Consider the following 17674-nt stretch of genomic DNA (forward strand, 5'->3'; position numbering starts at 1 on the left):
TTGGTAGAGTAAAGGTTTGTAATGTATGTCCTTTAATGATTCTCTGAATTTCCTCGTTCTCTGTTATTCTCCTCTTTTTGTTTCTGATTTTTTATTAATCTGGGTATTCTCTCTCTGTCTGTTAGTTAGCTTGAATAAAGTTTTTTCTATCTTGTATTTTCTTAAAGAACCAACTCTGTTTCACAGATTCTTTCTTTTACTCTCTTTGTTTCTATTTTGTTGATTTCAGCCCTCTGTCTGATTATTTCTTGAAATCTACTACTCTTCTTGGCTGTGCTTCCTTGTTTTCTTGTTTTTATTCTAGAGCTTTCAAGTGCTGTTGAACTGCTAGAATGAGATCTCCCCAATTTACTTATTTAGGCACTTAGTGCTATAAACTTTTCTTCAAAGCACCACTTTCATTGTATCCCATAAATTTGTGTATGCTGTGTATTTGTTTTAAATGAATTCTAGAAAGTCTTTTTTTTTCCTGACTTGACCTATTTTTCATTCAGTAGAGAGCTGTTCAGTTTCCTCGAGTTTGGAAGCTTTCTGTAGTTTCTATTGATATCTAGCTTTGATCCATTGTCTGATAGGATACAGGAGGTTATTTCAAATTTTCTTGTATCTGTTGAGATTTGCTTTGTGTCTAAGTATGTGGTCAGTTTTGGAGAAAGTTACATGAGGTGCAGAGAAAGTATATTCTTTTGGTTTTGTGTGGGATATTCTATAAATATCTATTAGGTCTGATTGGTCTATTGTGGGTATCCCTGCTCTCATGCATCATTTGTTGATATAGTCCATGAGGGCAGTGGGAGCAGAGATGTTGAACAAGGGGTTCATAAGTCCTGTGAGTGCTTATGCTGAATAAACCACACTGGGACCCTCAGTCTGAAGGCAGATCAAGTTACGGTGATTGAAGGCTCATACATTTTGGGTGGACTGAAGGCAGGGATCTCCAGGATGGGCAAATGTCATCGTCTGGGGTTTAGAGTGTATGGAATGCCTCATTAGCATGGGGGAGCATTTCAGCAATCTCAGGCGCTAGCTGAACAGGTTTTGTCAGGAGGAAGGAAATTGGTCCTATATACTAATTGAGGCTACATGACATTCCTCAGGTAGAGGTGAATATTGGGTCTTAGAATTCCCCAAAAGGTTAGAGAAGGAGAAAACCTGCAAAAGAATGGAGTCTCTCTCATATTATGCCAAGCCCAGAGGCTATCCCGTCATGGTGGACTTCAACCTTAATTAGCAAGAGTTTTCTCACAGTCTATAACATCTATTAGCACTAGTATTTCTCTGTTTAGTTTTTGCCTGGATGACCTGCCCATTGGTGAGAGTAGGATATTGAAGTCTCCCACCATCAGTGTGTGAAAGTCAATATGTAATTTATGCTGTAGTAAGTGTTTCTTTTACAAATATCGTTTCCTTTGTGTTTGGGGCATAGATATTAAGAATTAAAATATCATCTTGGGGGATTTTTTTCTTTGATGAATATGAAGTGTCCTTCCCTATCTTTTTTGATTGATTTTGATTTGAAGTTTATTTTATTAGATATTAAAATGACTACAGCAGCTTGCTTCTTAGGTCCACTTGCATGGAATGTTTTTTTTCTAAGCCTTTACCCTGTTGTTTATGCATGATGTTGAGGTATATTTATTGTATTCAGCAGAAGAATGGAACTGGTTTTTGAATTCATCTGTTACACTGTGTCTTTTTACTGGGGAATTGAGACCATTGATATTGACAGATATTGATGATTAATTGTAGCTGACTATTTCCACTTTATGAGTTATTCTTTCTACCACCCTTTAAACACCCTAACATTAGATAAGAGGGAAAAAGGATAGAAAGGAAAGGAAAGTGATCCCTAAATAAAGTCAGGGGTTAGAAAGGGGGCACCATTATCGTCCTCCTGACTAGAGGTTTTGAGTTCTTTTTTGCAAGTTTGATTTTCCCTATCAGGATATCCAATTCATTCTCTTGGTATTTCTTCTTTGCTCATGATTATTCATCAAATCACAATCAACAGCAACCAATAACTAACCAACAACCCACAACACATCTATGGGGATCTAGCATTTATACATCTTCTGAAAGTTCCCAGAATTCTAAAAATCACACAATCACAGAAACTATGAGCAGGTGGCAAAATCATGTCCCTGCTAGATCAGAAGGCAAACCATAGTCACCTGCTTTGGACAACATGAAGAAGCCCCATATCCCACACCTGAAATTAAAATGAAACATTTTGATAATATTTCTGTGTTTTAAAAGAGAAGCCAAAATTCCAAAATTCTTACTAAAAACAATTGATCATTTATTCCTGTTATTTTCGTGTTTGTGGTGTTAGTAGAACTGTTGGTGGTTGTGTGTGTGTTTGTGTTTCCCTTCTTTTGATTTTGCTGGCGTGAGATCATTTATTTGTGTTTTTAGAAGTATGGACAACCTCCTTAGGTTAGGGTTTTCCTTCTAGCACCTTCTATAGATCTGGATTTGAAGATAAGTAGTATTTAAATTTGACTTTATCAAGGAATATCTTATTTTCTCCATTTATGGTGATTGTAAGTTTTTCTGGGTATCATAGTCTTACCTGGCATCTGTGGTCTTTTAGAATCTGCAGCATATTTGTCCAGGACTTTCTAGTTTTTAGAGTCACTATTGAGAAGTCAGGTATAATTCTAATAGGTCTGCCTTTCTGTGTTATTTGGTATTTTCCCTTGTAGCTTTTAGTTTTCTTTGTCCTGCATGTTTAGTGTTCTCATTATTATGTGGCAAGGAGACTTTTTTTCTGGTTCAATCTATTTAATGTTTTGTGTGCTTTTGTATCTTTATAGATATGTCCTTCTTTAGGTTAAGAAAAATTTCTTCTGTGATTTTGTTGAAAATATTTGTTGGGCCTTTAAGCTGGGATTCTTCTTTTTCCTCTATTTCTATTATTCTTTGGTTTGTTTGTGTCCAATGGGGTGGGGTTGTGTCTAAGCATATGGGTTTGGGATGAATATAGGTCTAGATGGTGATTTCTGGACTTGTTTTTGTTGGGTGGGTATTTTGTTCCTTTGTGTTTTCTCTTTGTATTTTTAGGGAGTGTGATGGTTATTTTTGCCTGGTTTTCTGGCCTGCTCAGTTGGTGTATTTACAGGGAATGCCTGTTGCTTTGGAAGCTGGGATACTGGAATGAAGAGTGGGGAAGGAATGGTGGAGGAGAAGGTCTTTGTTAACTTTTAGGGGATGGAGTCAGAGAGAAATGGGAGCACATCAGATGTCCTACTACAGAGCTAGAGTTGAGATTGAGGGTGTGGAGAAGTAAGAGAGGGTTGGGTCTGCCTTCAGCCTACTTGTTGCCCTGAAAGGAGCTGCCCTGGATTATCTGGGAGAACTGATCTCCTAGAGAGCTATTTTTATTTACTTAAAGACTATTCTTATAGAGTTGTTTTAGGATTACATAAACACTGAGAGGCAATTGCAGAGATTTTCCACATACTCCATTCCCATATTCATCTACAGCCTCCCCTATTGTCAATGTCCCACATCAGAGAAGTACAGGCTTACCATCAATGAGTGTGCATCAACAAACTATAATCATTTAAACCTACAACTTAGCTAACGGTTCTGTGTCCTGCCTGCTCATCACCCTTAGAATGTGTACACTCTAATGTGTACCCTCATTTTACTTTTTCCAGAGTGACTCATATTCACTGTCATGCAATATAAAAAGTGTGCATCTTATCCAGACAAGGCTTATTTACTTAGAAATAACTTCCTACGAATCCTCCATGTCTTTTTTCTAGCACTAAGGAATATACCACTGTCTAGATGTACCAAGTTGACTTCATTCACCTATTAAAGAATATCTTTGTTGCTTCATAGATATATAATACATTATTATATATACATTATATTATATGATATATGATACACACACACACACACACACACACACACAATTAGTGATCTAGATTCAGGTATTCCTTTCTTTCAAAGATGAGGATCTTGAGAGCCATTCTGGACTTTTACATCTTAAACTCACTGATATTGGACCTGTAGTGACTTGTCAATCACAGTTTGAGGCTTCCTTTCTTGGCAGTAGTGGTATAGCAGTCTCTATCTATGAGGGTCTTACCCCAGTAATTTGTAGTTTCTGTTTACCTGTCTGTCTCTTCAATCTTGGAGGCTTGGTTTGTTGTATGTCCCCACTTCCTTGCTGGATTCTAGAAAAGTCATTTTTCAGTATGTTATTTACTTATTATAGGATAGAGTAACAACTTCCTCATTTCTGACATGTAGAATAGAACCACTGTATTTTAAAGAAACAATTAATTATGTATGTATATGTGTTTCTCATCTCTGTCTGTCTGTCTATCTTTCTGTCTGTCTGCCTTCTTTCTGTCTGTGTTTCTGTCTCTGTCTATCTGTCTGTCAGTCTGTCTGCCTTCTTTCTGTCTCTCTGTCTCTCTGTGTTTCTGTTTCTGTTTGTCTGTCTGTCAGTCTTTCAGTCTGTCAATCTGTCTGCCTCTCTCTCTCTCTCTCTCTCTCTCTCTCTCTCTCTCTCTCTCTCTCTCTCTCTCTCTCTGTGTGTGTGTGTGTGTGTATGTGTGTGTGCACCTGTGGATGCCTGTGAACAACTGTGGGACCCTGTCCTCTTTCTATCGTTTTGATCCCAGAGTTTGAATTCAAGCACTTTTGACTGTGAGCTACCTTAATGACTCCTGAACATTTTTAACACTACTTTACTTAAGAGTATTTAAAAGAGCATATAATGCAACTCTTCAAAACATACCTTTTAATGTAATTTAACATCTTGTAAAATCATCATCAGAATATTCTTGTCACCCCAGTGATGCCCTTCATGCCCATTTTCTGCCCTTTTCTATCTCCAGCATACACAGCCTGCCTTGAATATCCACTAATCTCATTGCTTTCCATAGAGTTTTCTGAACATTGCAAAAAAGTGATGTTTGAGTTTAAGGACTTTGTGTCAATAACAGATGAATGCAAAGACTCAGAATAGATTTATCTGTGGCTCATTCCTATTGTTGGTGGCTGAGCAGTATTTCATTAGAGAGGCACCCTACACTTTCTCTACACATAGTTTTCCTTGACTGATGTTTTGATTGTTTGAAAAGAAAAGGATATTATGATTAAAATGCCTAATAATACTTGTGTCCAAATGTTTGTGTGATATGTGTTTTGGTTACTTTTCTTGGATAAATAGAATAGAATATCTGGGTTGTGCAGTAAATTCACATTTAACTTTATGAGATAGGACCAAAGTGTTTGACAAGGTACTAACACAATTTTATCTTCTTAATTCTCTACAACTTGAGCAGCACTAGTGGTTACCTTTCTTGTGATAGCCATTCTAGTTGCCAAAAATGTCCCTACTAGTTAGTTGTCCTGAACATCTTTTGATGGGATTATTATTATTATTATTATTAAGATATTATTGTGGTAAATTATTGAAATCTCTTGACTATGTTTTTAAAAGTGTGTATTAATATTGTTTACTACTGCACTGTAAAGGTTCTTTACATATTCTGGGCGAACTGTACAATGTATATGTTTTCTCAATTTTTTTCTTTCCTATGGTTTATGGTTTTTTTTTAATAGTATAATTTTAAGTACACATATTTTAGATTTAGAAGAAAATCACCTATTTTTATAGACCATGATTTTAGTATAGTATTTAAAAAATCTTTTTTTTGTGTGTGGGTGAAGTAAAATTAATTGATGGTATTCAGGAGAGAAGGGCTCTCTAGGCCCTTCCCATTATTCTCAGGGTTTGGGATGGAAACTGAGAGAGATGCTCAGTGTTGGGGGCTGAGTTGATACAGGGAAATCTCAGCAGCCAGGGGGCTCTCCCTTGCTCTCATGTTCTTGCCAGGGCGGGCAGACCAGGGGTTCTTATTCCTTGAAGGCCATGTAGACCATGTGATCTTCTACCCTGCTGTTGCAGCTGTATTCTTTGCCATACCAGGAAATGAGCTTCACAAAGTTGTCATTGAGAGCAATGTCAACCCCAGCATCAAAGGTGGAAGAGTGGGAATCACTGTTAAGGTCACAGGAGACAACCTATTCCTCAGTGTAGTCCAGGTTGCCCTCTAGTTGTCCTCGAATGTATGCTTCACTACCTTCTTGATGTCATCATATTTGGCAACTTTCTCTAAGTGGCATGTCAAATCTACTATGGACACATTGGGAGTAAGAATGTAGAAAGATACGCTAGTGAGCTTCCCATTCAGTTCTGGGACAACCTTTCCCACAGCTTTGGCAGCACCAGTGGATACACAGATGATGTCCTGGGCAGCCCCATGGCCATCACAGCACAGCTTCCCAGAGAGGCCATGTACAATCTTTTGGGCAGCAGTGATGGCATGAACTGTGATTATGTGTCCTTCAACAATGCCAGTGTTTTTATGAATGACCTTGGCTGGGAACTAAGCAGTTGGTGGTGTAGGAAGCATTGCAGACAATCTTGAGTGAGTTGTATTACTTGCGATTCACACCTATCACAAACATGGGGGCATTGGCAGAAGGGATGGAGATGATGACCCTTTTGGGCCGACACTTCAAATGGGCTCTGGCCTTTTCCATGGTGATGAAGATACCACAACATACTCAGCACCAGCATCACCCCATTTTCTCTCTCCTGGAAGATAGTGATGCCCTTCCCATTGATGACAAACTTTCCATTCTGAACCTTCACTGTGTTGTTGAACTTGCCATGGGTGGAGCCATACTGGAACATATAGACCATGTATTTTAAACCAATGAAGGGGTCATTGATGGTAGCAATATGAACTTTGCCAGATGAGCTGGCAGCCCTGGTAACCAGCCAATATGACAAAATCAATTTACTCTGAGCTTTGCCATCCTGCCTAAGGGACAAGGCTGGCACTGCATGAGAAGGTGCTGTCTCTGAAACAGGGAGAAACATAGAGCCATATTTAAGTAACCTTAACCCAATCAAAGTTCTCAAGCATTTTCAATGTTATATTTTAAGCACTATTGCCAAGACTCTTTTAATATGGGATAATTTTTGTGTAAGTTTTGTTGTAGGGTGGGAGGTAAGGACATACTGTGATTGGGAGTGGTTTGTAGTCAAAAGCACATGCATGAGTGCCTTTTATTTAAATTGTTGTGAAGAGACACCATGAGCACAGAAACTCTTATAAGGAATACATTTAGTTGGGGCTGGCTTACAGTTCAGAAGTTTATTAGTCTATTGTCATCCTCATGGGGAGTATGGTGGCATTCATGAAGACATTGCTGGAGAAGGAGCTGAGAGTTCCACATTTGAATCAGTAGGCAGCAGTAAAAGTGAGTCACTGAGCCTAGCTTAAGCATTTGAAACCCCCAAACCTTGAGCTCCCCACAGTGACATACTTCCTTCAACAAGGCTACATCTACTCCAACAAAGCCATACATCTTAACGCCATTCCCTAAGCATTCAAATATATCAGCCTATAAGGATCACTCTTATTCAGGTCACTACAATGAGAATTTGGTCTTCAATGTGATGATGACCACATTATTGAATCTATCAGAGGTGGGGACTAATACAGAGTAATTTGATCCTTGTGGGTACTGCTTCAAAAGTAAACAATGCTGGTCTTTAGGAAGAAGTTAGTTAGTTAGTTCTCAAGAGCGTTGCATAGGAGCAAACCTGGAGTATCCCTGGTCTCTGGCATTATGTTCTGCCTGAGAGCCTCTAACACACGCACTTCTGTTGCAGTATGCTCTATCATGAAACTCCCAGCAGAGACAACTTCAGGCCACTATAATTGTGAACTAAATAAATGCTTTTTGCCCAGTGTCAGGCCTTCAATGGAAAATAATATTTTAATTTTTTTGACACGTAAGTTATTTTACCTCATGAGTTTTCTAAGTACCATTTCCTGAAAGTCAAATGAATTTTTTCTCACTCTTTACAAATGAATGTCTGCCTGACATTACATTATCTTATTAACTCTAGTTTTGTATTAGGTTTTGATATTGGAGTTGAGTCTTCTCATTGTTCTTTTCTTTTGAAATTTATTTTGGTCATCCTAAGATTTCTGTAATGCTACATCATCACCTGGCCAATTTCGGTTTTGCTTTCCCATCAAATCTGCAAAATCTAGTTTGGTGGAATTTTGATAATTTGATAATTTGGATAATTTGGTGAATTTTGAATTTGGTGGAATCAATAGAATCATTGATTCTATTGAGTGTTTTAGCTAATGCACATGGAATATATTTTGAATCATTTAGAAATTTTATTAATCAATGTTTGTAATTTTTAGTGTGAAAATATTTCACATGGTTGTTACATTTTATTCTTATGCATTATATATTTCCGTGTCTTTCTGTCTCTTAGTGTCTTATCTCTTGAGGGATTTGAAGTCTAATGAATAGATATGGCTTTTAAACTGTTCCTGTAACAATATGGTAGTCATATTTGATAATTTAATATTAGTTGTAACTTTATTTCTAAATATTTTCATACTGTCCAAAATGTCCAAAAGTTTTGTGAACTTGTTTTTAAGTTAATGTCCTCCCTAAAGTTTAATAAATGATTAATATAAGAAACTCATGAAGGAGAAGGCTTATGATCATAGTTAGGGGCATCATGAATTGTACTCTTCCTATATACCAATTTTTCCCTGAACATCTTATATTATTAACTCATTTTGATTTGATTTCCATGAACGGCTGTGGGGAGCAAAAGGAACTGTGTGTGTGTGTGTGTGTGTGTGTGTGTGTGTGTGTGTGTGTGTGCGAATTACTGAGTAACTGTGTTCTATTGACATGATCATGGCCTTATCAAGAGCCTTAATTTCAGACACAGAATGAAATAGCAAAGTATTCTCCCTAGGCACTACCTCTCTGCTCAGGAAATGGCAAAGCCTCTGTATGGTCCATTTGTTGATGTTGGCAGTGTGTATAGAAATGATATACCTTAGCTTTCTCCCTCCAGATATGTACCACCTGAAAACTGTTCCTCTGCAGAGGCTGCTCCTACATAGACTAGGTAAACCTGTTTCCTTGATCTAGCTGTATACTAGTAACCCCGCCTCCTTGTTTTACTCTATGTAGAAACCCTGGCTTTTGTTCAGTTTTATATATAACCTTGCTACTCTGTTATGGTGATTATATTGAAAACGGCTCCTATAGGCTCATACATTTGAATGCTTGTCCCCTAGTTCATGAAAATGTTTGGGAAGAATAAAGAGGTGTAGCCTTGTTGGAGGAGGTGTGTTACAATGGGTTCTTATTGTTCCTAGTTAGTGCTCCTCTGCCTCATGATAATTGTGCCTCAATATCCCACCTTGCTCCTCACCAAAGACTCACCATTGAAATTGTACTCAAAGCCGGGTGTGGTGGCACACACCTTTAATCCCAGCACTCAGGAGGCAGAGGTAGGCGGATTTCTGAGTTCGAGGCCAGTCTGGTCTACAAAGTGAGTTCCAGGACAGCCAGGGCTATACAGAGAAACCCTGTCTCGAAAAAACCAAAAAAAAAAAAAAAAAAAAAAAGAAAAGAAAAGAAACTGTACTCAAGGCTCAACTAAATGATTTTTTTTAGTAAATTGCTTCACAGTCATGGTGTCCCTTCTCAGAAATAGGAAAGTAACTAAGACACTAGTCAGTTCCATATAACAAACATCCTGAGCTTCTGGACTGCTGCATTTTCTCTATGTGAGAGCCAGTGCCATCTGATCCCAGCTTTCTGTCTACTTGTTATCATTTCATTCCCTTGCTGCTCCATCCCTGGATCCTTACTCCAAGCTGCAAATGACTTTGTGTGTTAGATCTATTACTGTGGCGATTGTACTGATATAAAACAAAAGTACAAAGGAGCTAAATCTGTCTTGATGCCACATGTAGAACCACTTAATAATTCAATAAATTAGAGTATGAATAGTAAATATATCTGTGTATTTTAATTTCAAGTGGCCTCCTGAATTTTCTTAATGCTTATTAATATTTTTTGCAGTTGAAAGCAATCCTTTTAAATACCATAGAGTAATTTATTGGTGGACACCATTCTTGCTTATTCTGATGTATCATTCTAAACTTTAGTCATTAATTAAGATAGTTAACTTTAATTATCAACTCAACACAACCTAGAATTCCTTGGGAGAGAGTTTCAATGTGGGATTGTCTGCATTGGGTTGGCCTGTGGGTATGTCTATGGGATATTTTATTAAATAAGTTAAATGATATGGGAATACTCAGCCTACTGTGGACAATGATATCCCTTAGGCAGGGATTCCAGGATTATATAAGAATATAGGTGTTGAGCTGAGCATAAACAATCAAGCAAGTGGGCATATATGTGTTCATTTCTCTCTGCTCTTGACTGTAGATGCTGTGTGAATATCTATTTGAAATCCGTAGGTTGCCCTCCTCACAATGTACTGTATACTGGAATTTTAAGCTGAAATAAATACTTTTGTCCTATAAGCTGCTTCTTGTCAGGGTATTTTATCATAGCAATAGAAATGAAACTAGGACACTAACTTTGCCTCAGTGAGTAGAAATGTTTTATTTTTTCCTCATTAAAATATATCCTATTAGTGTAATAAAAATTTTCACACAAGGGCTATACAAACTGTGGGACAATTCTGTAGCAGGTTTCTTTTTCTATTTTAAAAATTTATTCTAAAAGGGTTGTGAATAAAAAAAAATCTCACATCAACATTGACTAGCAGTTCTCAATATACAACAAAAATTGCCATCCTTGTCTTCAGATACACAATGAGAAAGCAAAGGAAGCTTAGATATTCCCAAATAAATCATTATTTATACAAGGCATGCAATTCCATCGTTTTTGTGTACCTTTAAGTAGATTCCCATGTGCCATTTAAACTGACATTTCTGCTGTTTTTGTGTCTTGTTAGAGACAGGCTATTTAATGTCTCCAAGGCAAAAGGCCATCAGGAAAAGCTTGTGTCTTATAATTAAAAATTGCTACCCTGGAACTGTTTTGTTTAGCAAAGACACAGAGCTTGGGGTCTTAGAGAGCTGTTGCTTCTGAGATGGGAATGAAGCACTGTGACCTTTTATCGTGGCACTCATGACGAGCCTCATTTTTCATTTACTTTAGGTAAAGAGCTTATAGAGCAGTGATTGTGGTCAGCTATTCAGGGAAGGCTGGACTCACCCACATCTGGCTAGCTAAGAGTCTTGGGTAATGCTTCCACTTAAGAGAGCTTTGAATATTCCTGTCTTTAAAACATTAGCGGTCCTAAGCAGCTTGCCCAGAGACACACTCTCACACATGGACACATGTGGGAAATAATAAAAAATGGCCACATCCTGCGCTATGGCTAGTTACTCTCTACTCCAGCAGTCTCGCCGCCTCTTGGCTAGCCCTAGTTGGTGGTCTTCCCAGCTCTGGTTCACCTGCTTCAGAACTGCCTGTTCCTTCTCAGCCATCTACCCCCTGCTGCTAGTTGTCACAAATCCCCTTAACCCAGTAAATCAAAACTCAAAGCTTATAATTAATCAGTCAGATTTATATATCAATAAATTCTCAATTCACAAGATACTCATACAATAATTGATAATGATACAAGAAGCCAACCTAGATTAGAAAAGTAATCCCAATTATTCTATCCTTTTATGATATTCGTAGCTACCTGTGGCTGTTTAAGGCCATGCAGAATCTGGATCATTTTCCTCTTCCTTCATCTTTCTCCTTTCTTCTTCTCTTCTCCTCCATCTTCCCCAAACTTCCCTTCAGAACCACTGCTCAATCACTGGTTCTAGCCTTTATTTTCCAAGTTAAGGTGGGGAAAAAGTTCACAAGAAGTCCTCCTCGTCCTCAACCCCTCCTGGGAAAGTGGAATTAGCATCAAAATACAAGCAACACCAGGCCTACCCACAACACACACACACACACACACACACACACACACACACACACACACATATTCACAGATGAACATGCATGCACATACACACTAATGCACACACTCATACATGCACACATATGTACACATGATTATATGACCAGTCACTAGAGAACCACAGTCACCCAAGTATGTAAAATTTTTTCTCTTCTTCCTATGGATAGAACCTAGGCTTCAAAACTGAAAAAAAAAATCATTCAAAACATGACTTTTAAATGTAAAATAACTAGAGCCTTGAGGCTTCACCTAGATTAATGTTTAAATATATATATAATTTGCCAAGATCCATCTGATATTAAATCAACTTTATAAGCATAATGATATTGGCTGATCCAACTTGCCCATATATAAAACTAACTTCATGTTTAATATGGGCACTTGTTTCAACTTAACTTTAAAAGCTATTTTTAACTCTTTGAGAGTTTCATACATTGTATTTTGATCATATTTGCTTCCTCTTCTCTAGTTCTTCCCAGATACATTTCTTTCACACCCACCATTGTTTTGACCCCATTTTTAGTTAAGAAATTAAAAATTAAATCATAACAGCATCCCTTCCCCCATCCTTATCTTCCCTCCACCCCTCCCACATCCTGCTCTCCTTTCTAAATGGATATCCTCTTTGCTTTATGAGTGTTACATATACATTTATGTAGAAATACATAAAGATAACATGAATTCATTTAACGTGACTTTTGTATCTATAATCTTAGGGCTGACCACACTGTATGGCTAACCAGTTGGGAACTCAACACTGTAAGAGGCTAGTTTTTCTTCCTTTCAGTGGTTGCCTGTAGCTCTTTGTTTAAGGTAGAATCCCTTTAGACCCCCTTGGGTCACCATGTCTACTGATAGTGTCAGTGCTCAGGTCACGTTTAGGTAACCGTATTGTTGACATATCACAGCTATTGCTTTCATGCCATTTGTCAGAGACACAATCTTACATCTGACTTTTGGATGAGTGGTGTTTGCAATATTTCTACACACAATTACATGAGGCTTCCTGAGCCTCATATGTAACTTTTTTCCTAGATGTATTTATTGGGTCTAGGCTCATCACTGCCTGTTGATGTTTACATTGTAACCAGCTATGTTTTTCTGAAATGGTCTCCATTTGCTGTGAGGAGAGACTTCTATGATGAAGGAGAAAGGTACACATATCTATAGATATAAGAAAAGGTTTTAGAATGCAGCTAGAAATTGTACATTGATAGTAGTAGGGTTTTTTCTAAAATATATGATTTCACTAGCTCCAGGAAGTTAGCTGGGCTTCTCATACTAAACACCATTTCTCTCCTATCTAGTAGTCCTCAAGAAATCCAATTAGACAACTGTTGGTTATAGCCAACATGTGATAGCCACTGTTGCACTGGTAGGACTTCTTTAGCAAGAAGGCTATTGTTATATTCATAGGTATCATAGCTGAATAGGACTACTGCTTGCTTCTTTACCTTAGTGGCATACATAGTACTTGCTGGTATTATGAAAGCTAGACTACAGAAAGGAGGCTTTTAGATTAGACTCAATTTGAAATTATGAGTCCTGTGTCCAAAGTATGTGTTGTCTTCAGCAATAGCCAATTACCTTCACCCTCTGAGAGGCAACCAAGGACAACAGTAATAGCCTGTACTGTTTTTGAAGTTTTGTGGTCTATCTTGACTAGCACCTTAAACAGAGATTTCTCATTCCTGTCTAACAAACCAAACTAGGGGTTTGTTAGATAGTCTATAGCTCTTATGGGGAAGCATTGCTAGCACAAGTTTCATAAAATATATGCACATGTATATGTGTGTATACACACACACACACATACACACACATATATATATATACACACATATATAATGTATAGTCTATATTCACAACATATACTTATATCAATTGCATATGATTTAAGGTAAATATAAAATTAATATAATTTTTGGAGATTTTATCAAACATCCTTCATGCTATTTGTCTCCATAAACTCCAGTTTATGCTGCTCATATCGTCTTTGGTGTGTGGTCAACCAACCAAAGGTTAAATTGTTAAAGAGAACTAACTCTCCCTGTCCCAAAAGCTATTGTTCATTAATAGCCACTCATCTAGGGATGGTACTTCATGCCAACTTCCCTACTCTGGAATGATCTTGTCTTATTTGAGCTCATACAGCTCTTGTGGATGCTGTCATAACTACTATGAGTTCATATATGCAACTGCTCCAGTGTGCCAAGAAGATGGTCTTTCACTGCAGCCATCCACCACCTCTGGCTCTTTTTTAAAATTGTTCTGCTTCCTCTTTCATAATTATCCCCAAGCTTTGGGGAGAGAGTATTATTAATTTATTTTTAAATATTTTTCTTATTTCCTTTCTTTGAGACAGATTTTCATGTATGTCAGGCTGGCCTCAAACTTTCAATGTAGCTGAGGATGACCTTAAACTTCTGATCCTTTTGCCTCTACCCCCACCACAAGTACTGGGTTTACAGGTGTTTATAGCCATATCCCATTTATATAGTCCCGGAGATCAAATCTAGAGCTTTGTGAATGTTAGGCGAACACACTACTAGCTGAGCTACATCCTTAGATAATTTAATTTGAAAAGAAACAGAAATTATTATAAATAGTTAGGAAGATATCTTATTAAATCCTTCTCTGCACACTTAACTATACTCTTCCTCTTCCCTTCATATAGAATTATGGACCTAAAAGTTCATATGGAATGTCAGAGAGTGTTTAAATTACTCTGTGTCTTTGTAGGTCAAGAAACAGTGAGTTGTAGGAAGGCAAGTTCAGTCGTTGGGATTCACCATGGCTGCTCAAAATAGTTCAAAATAGCTGGTATTAACATGGTATAATTAGCCCAGCTGCAACAGTGCATCAATCATTAAAAAAAGCTGCTGAGCATCAAACCCATGGATTCTGTCTGCGTTAGTGTGCCTATTAACCATATACTGAAATCTGTTTACACATTTGGGAATGCAGAGCCTATCATAAAGATATACTTTGGAAAGAAATGTGGTCATAATATTTAAAAAAGTCTGAGTAAGTAGAAATGATTGCTTTCAAAGGTCAGAGTATGGTGTTGGGAGCTATTTGAGGTGCCTAAACTTCCCCTTATGGTCATCTGGAAGACAGTCAGTTAATACTTCTCCTAGTCAGGATCCCTTCAAAGAATAAAGAAAGAAAGGAAGACTTAGGGATGATGATGTTAGTGGGAAAGACAATGTGTTGATTTTTAAAAACAACATGGGAAGATAAATTCTGTGTGATATTAATAACTTTGAAAGTTATGTAATTTCAGAAGGCTAACCTAGGAGCAATCCAAAATTTATTTTTAGAAACTAATGTGTCAGACACATTTACACAAAACCAATTTTCCAACCTATCAAAGATAGAAACTTTGGAACTACATGTTGGAGCCCAACTCTAAATTAAAAAACAGAACAAAACAAAACAAAATAAAAGGAATAATGGTTTTAGATTAAAATGCATATTTTGTTGGTGGCAAAAGTAACAATTCAACCAACAAACTCTTTCAAGGAATTAAACAGAGCTCTGGACCTATGTAGATTTTAACTTGATCTAAATTGTGCAATGATCAAGAATAAAATTCTGTGATGCACCAGTAAGGATATTCAATACTGTTCAGCAATTCCTTTATATTCTTTAAGCTCCAGTTAAACCCTCTTATGGACAGTGTCACACTTCATATACTGGGGCTTAGAGAGATGGCTCAGCAGTTCAGGGCACTGGCTGCTCTTCTAGAGGTGCTGAGTTCAATTTCCAGCAACCACATGGTGTCTCACAAACATTTGTAACGTAATCTGATGTCTTCTGGTAGGCAGATGTACAAGTAGATTGTGAACTCCCATAAAATAGATCTTTAAAAATTATGTACTAAGGCTAAATTTAATTCTGTGAAAGAAAAATATTTTAAACAATTATGTGTAGAGAGATGTTATATGATTGTATAGGATTTTCAGAAAAACTATAAATTCCACACAAAGCCTTCAGAGTCATGAATGTTAGAGGAAAGGAAATGACTGAATCAGGGTAAATGTGATTAACTGAGAATAGTTGGTCAGTGCAATTAATATTGGGAACAAGAGGAAATACTTGAATCAGTAAAAAATACTGTTGAACACTACCTGTTATGAAAGGGAAATTGGGGGTGTTATTTAGGTCGCTTACCTGAGCTGCTGAGTAGTCACTCTTGGCTAGCTGGTAGGAGATGAAAAAATGGCACCCTTCCAGTGGGTCTATTAACCATATCTCAGGGATCACTGAGCAACGCAAAACAGAGAGAGAGAGAGAGAGAGAGAGAGAGAGAGAGAGAGAGAGAGANAGAGAGAGAGAGAGAGAGAGAGAGAGAGAGAGAGAGAGAGAGAGAGAGAGGTTATTTTATAAAAGAGGGATAAAACCATGAAGTTGGAGAGATAGGAATAGGAAGGTGGGGAGGTTCTGGTTTTCATCTTTGGAAGATGAAACGAATATAATCAAAGTATGAAAAATTATAGGCATAATGTTATCGTGCATTTGTTAAGACTATCCTTTTATACTGATTTCTGTGCCCCCATATCAGGTTGCAAACATTGCTCCCCAATTATTCTCTGATTAGTCAATAAAGAAGCTGACCAGTCAATGACTGGGTAGGGGAGAGAATAGGGATAGAGTTTCCCCCAGCAAAGGAATGGAGGATGAAAGAGAGGAGAGGGGAATTCACCATGGGGAGAGAATCCAGGAGACACCATGAGAAAACACATGGAACCCAGAGAGCAATATCAGTACTAAAATGCAGGTATTACTGGGGTTTTGACTGGGAGGTAGCCAGATTAGCTTAGAGGATTAAAATAGAATAACATTGCTCAGTTTTTATGCCCTTAAAACTTGTTAACTAAATGTAATACTACAGTCTCAATTATTTGGGAGCTAGCTGGGGTAAGAGGGAAACTGCAACAAACACATTAAATTGTTACTAACAAAAACTTTTAAAAAGGAAAAAGGAGGATAGTGATATATTTAGATTGATGTCTTTAAAAATCACTTTGAAAATATTACTGGATTTAATAATATGCTCAGGTAAACTGCATTGGGGATAGTTATGCAGAGTTCTAGGTCCTTTTATAGAATAGGTGCTATGAGGAGACAGCCCTAGGGTAGGAAAAAGGCTCACCCTTGAAAGCATAAAAATATGCTCATTAAATATATCAAGGAGGTCATTATGGTATTCCACACTGACAAGGACCTTTGATAGCAAATTACGCTTTGGGTGATATTATCTAATGGGTAAAGCAATTCATATGGGAAGATAGGAAGGTTGGTGGGTGGAAATAGTATGAAGCATAGTTTCAACCACAGGGAACCCAATGCCCCGACAATATGGGTGTAGTGAATACTGCAGATTGCCTCATTCAGAACTGAGCCTAGGCACCTTCCAGTGTGCCTTCTTTTTTATTTTTCCACACATTTTTTTAATTAGATATTTTCTTCATTTACATTTCAAATGCTATCCCAAAAGTCTCCTATACCCTCCCCCTGCCCTGCTCCCCTACCCACTCACTCCCACTTCTTGGCCCTGGTGTTCCCCTGTACTTTATATGTATGTCTAGCACATAAAATTTGCTAGACCAAGGGGCCTCTCTTCCCAGTGAGGGCTGACTAGGCCATCTTCTGCCACATATGCAGCTAGAGACACAAGCTCCGGGGGTACTGATTAGTTCATATTGTTGTTCTACCTATAGGGTTGCAGACCCCTTCAGCTCCTTGGGTACTTTCTCTAGCTCCTATATTGGGGTCCCTGTGTTCCATCCTATA

The 17674-nt window shown here is 37.7% G+C and overlaps 1 pseudogene; it reads right to left on the minus strand.

Annotated features, from left to right (window-relative positions):
• Nucleotides 1-5883: 5883 nt before the first annotated feature.
• LOC110300678 lies at nt 5884-6852 on the minus strand (annotated as a pseudogene).
• Between the last annotated feature and the right edge of the window lie 10822 nt (nt 6853-17674).

Source organism: Mus caroli, chromosome 8 (genome assembly GCF_900094665.2).
Source record: "Mus caroli chromosome 8, CAROLI_EIJ_v1.1, whole genome shotgun sequence".
In the NCBI taxonomy this organism is placed as follows: Eukaryota; Metazoa; Chordata; class Mammalia; order Rodentia; family Muridae; genus Mus; species Mus caroli.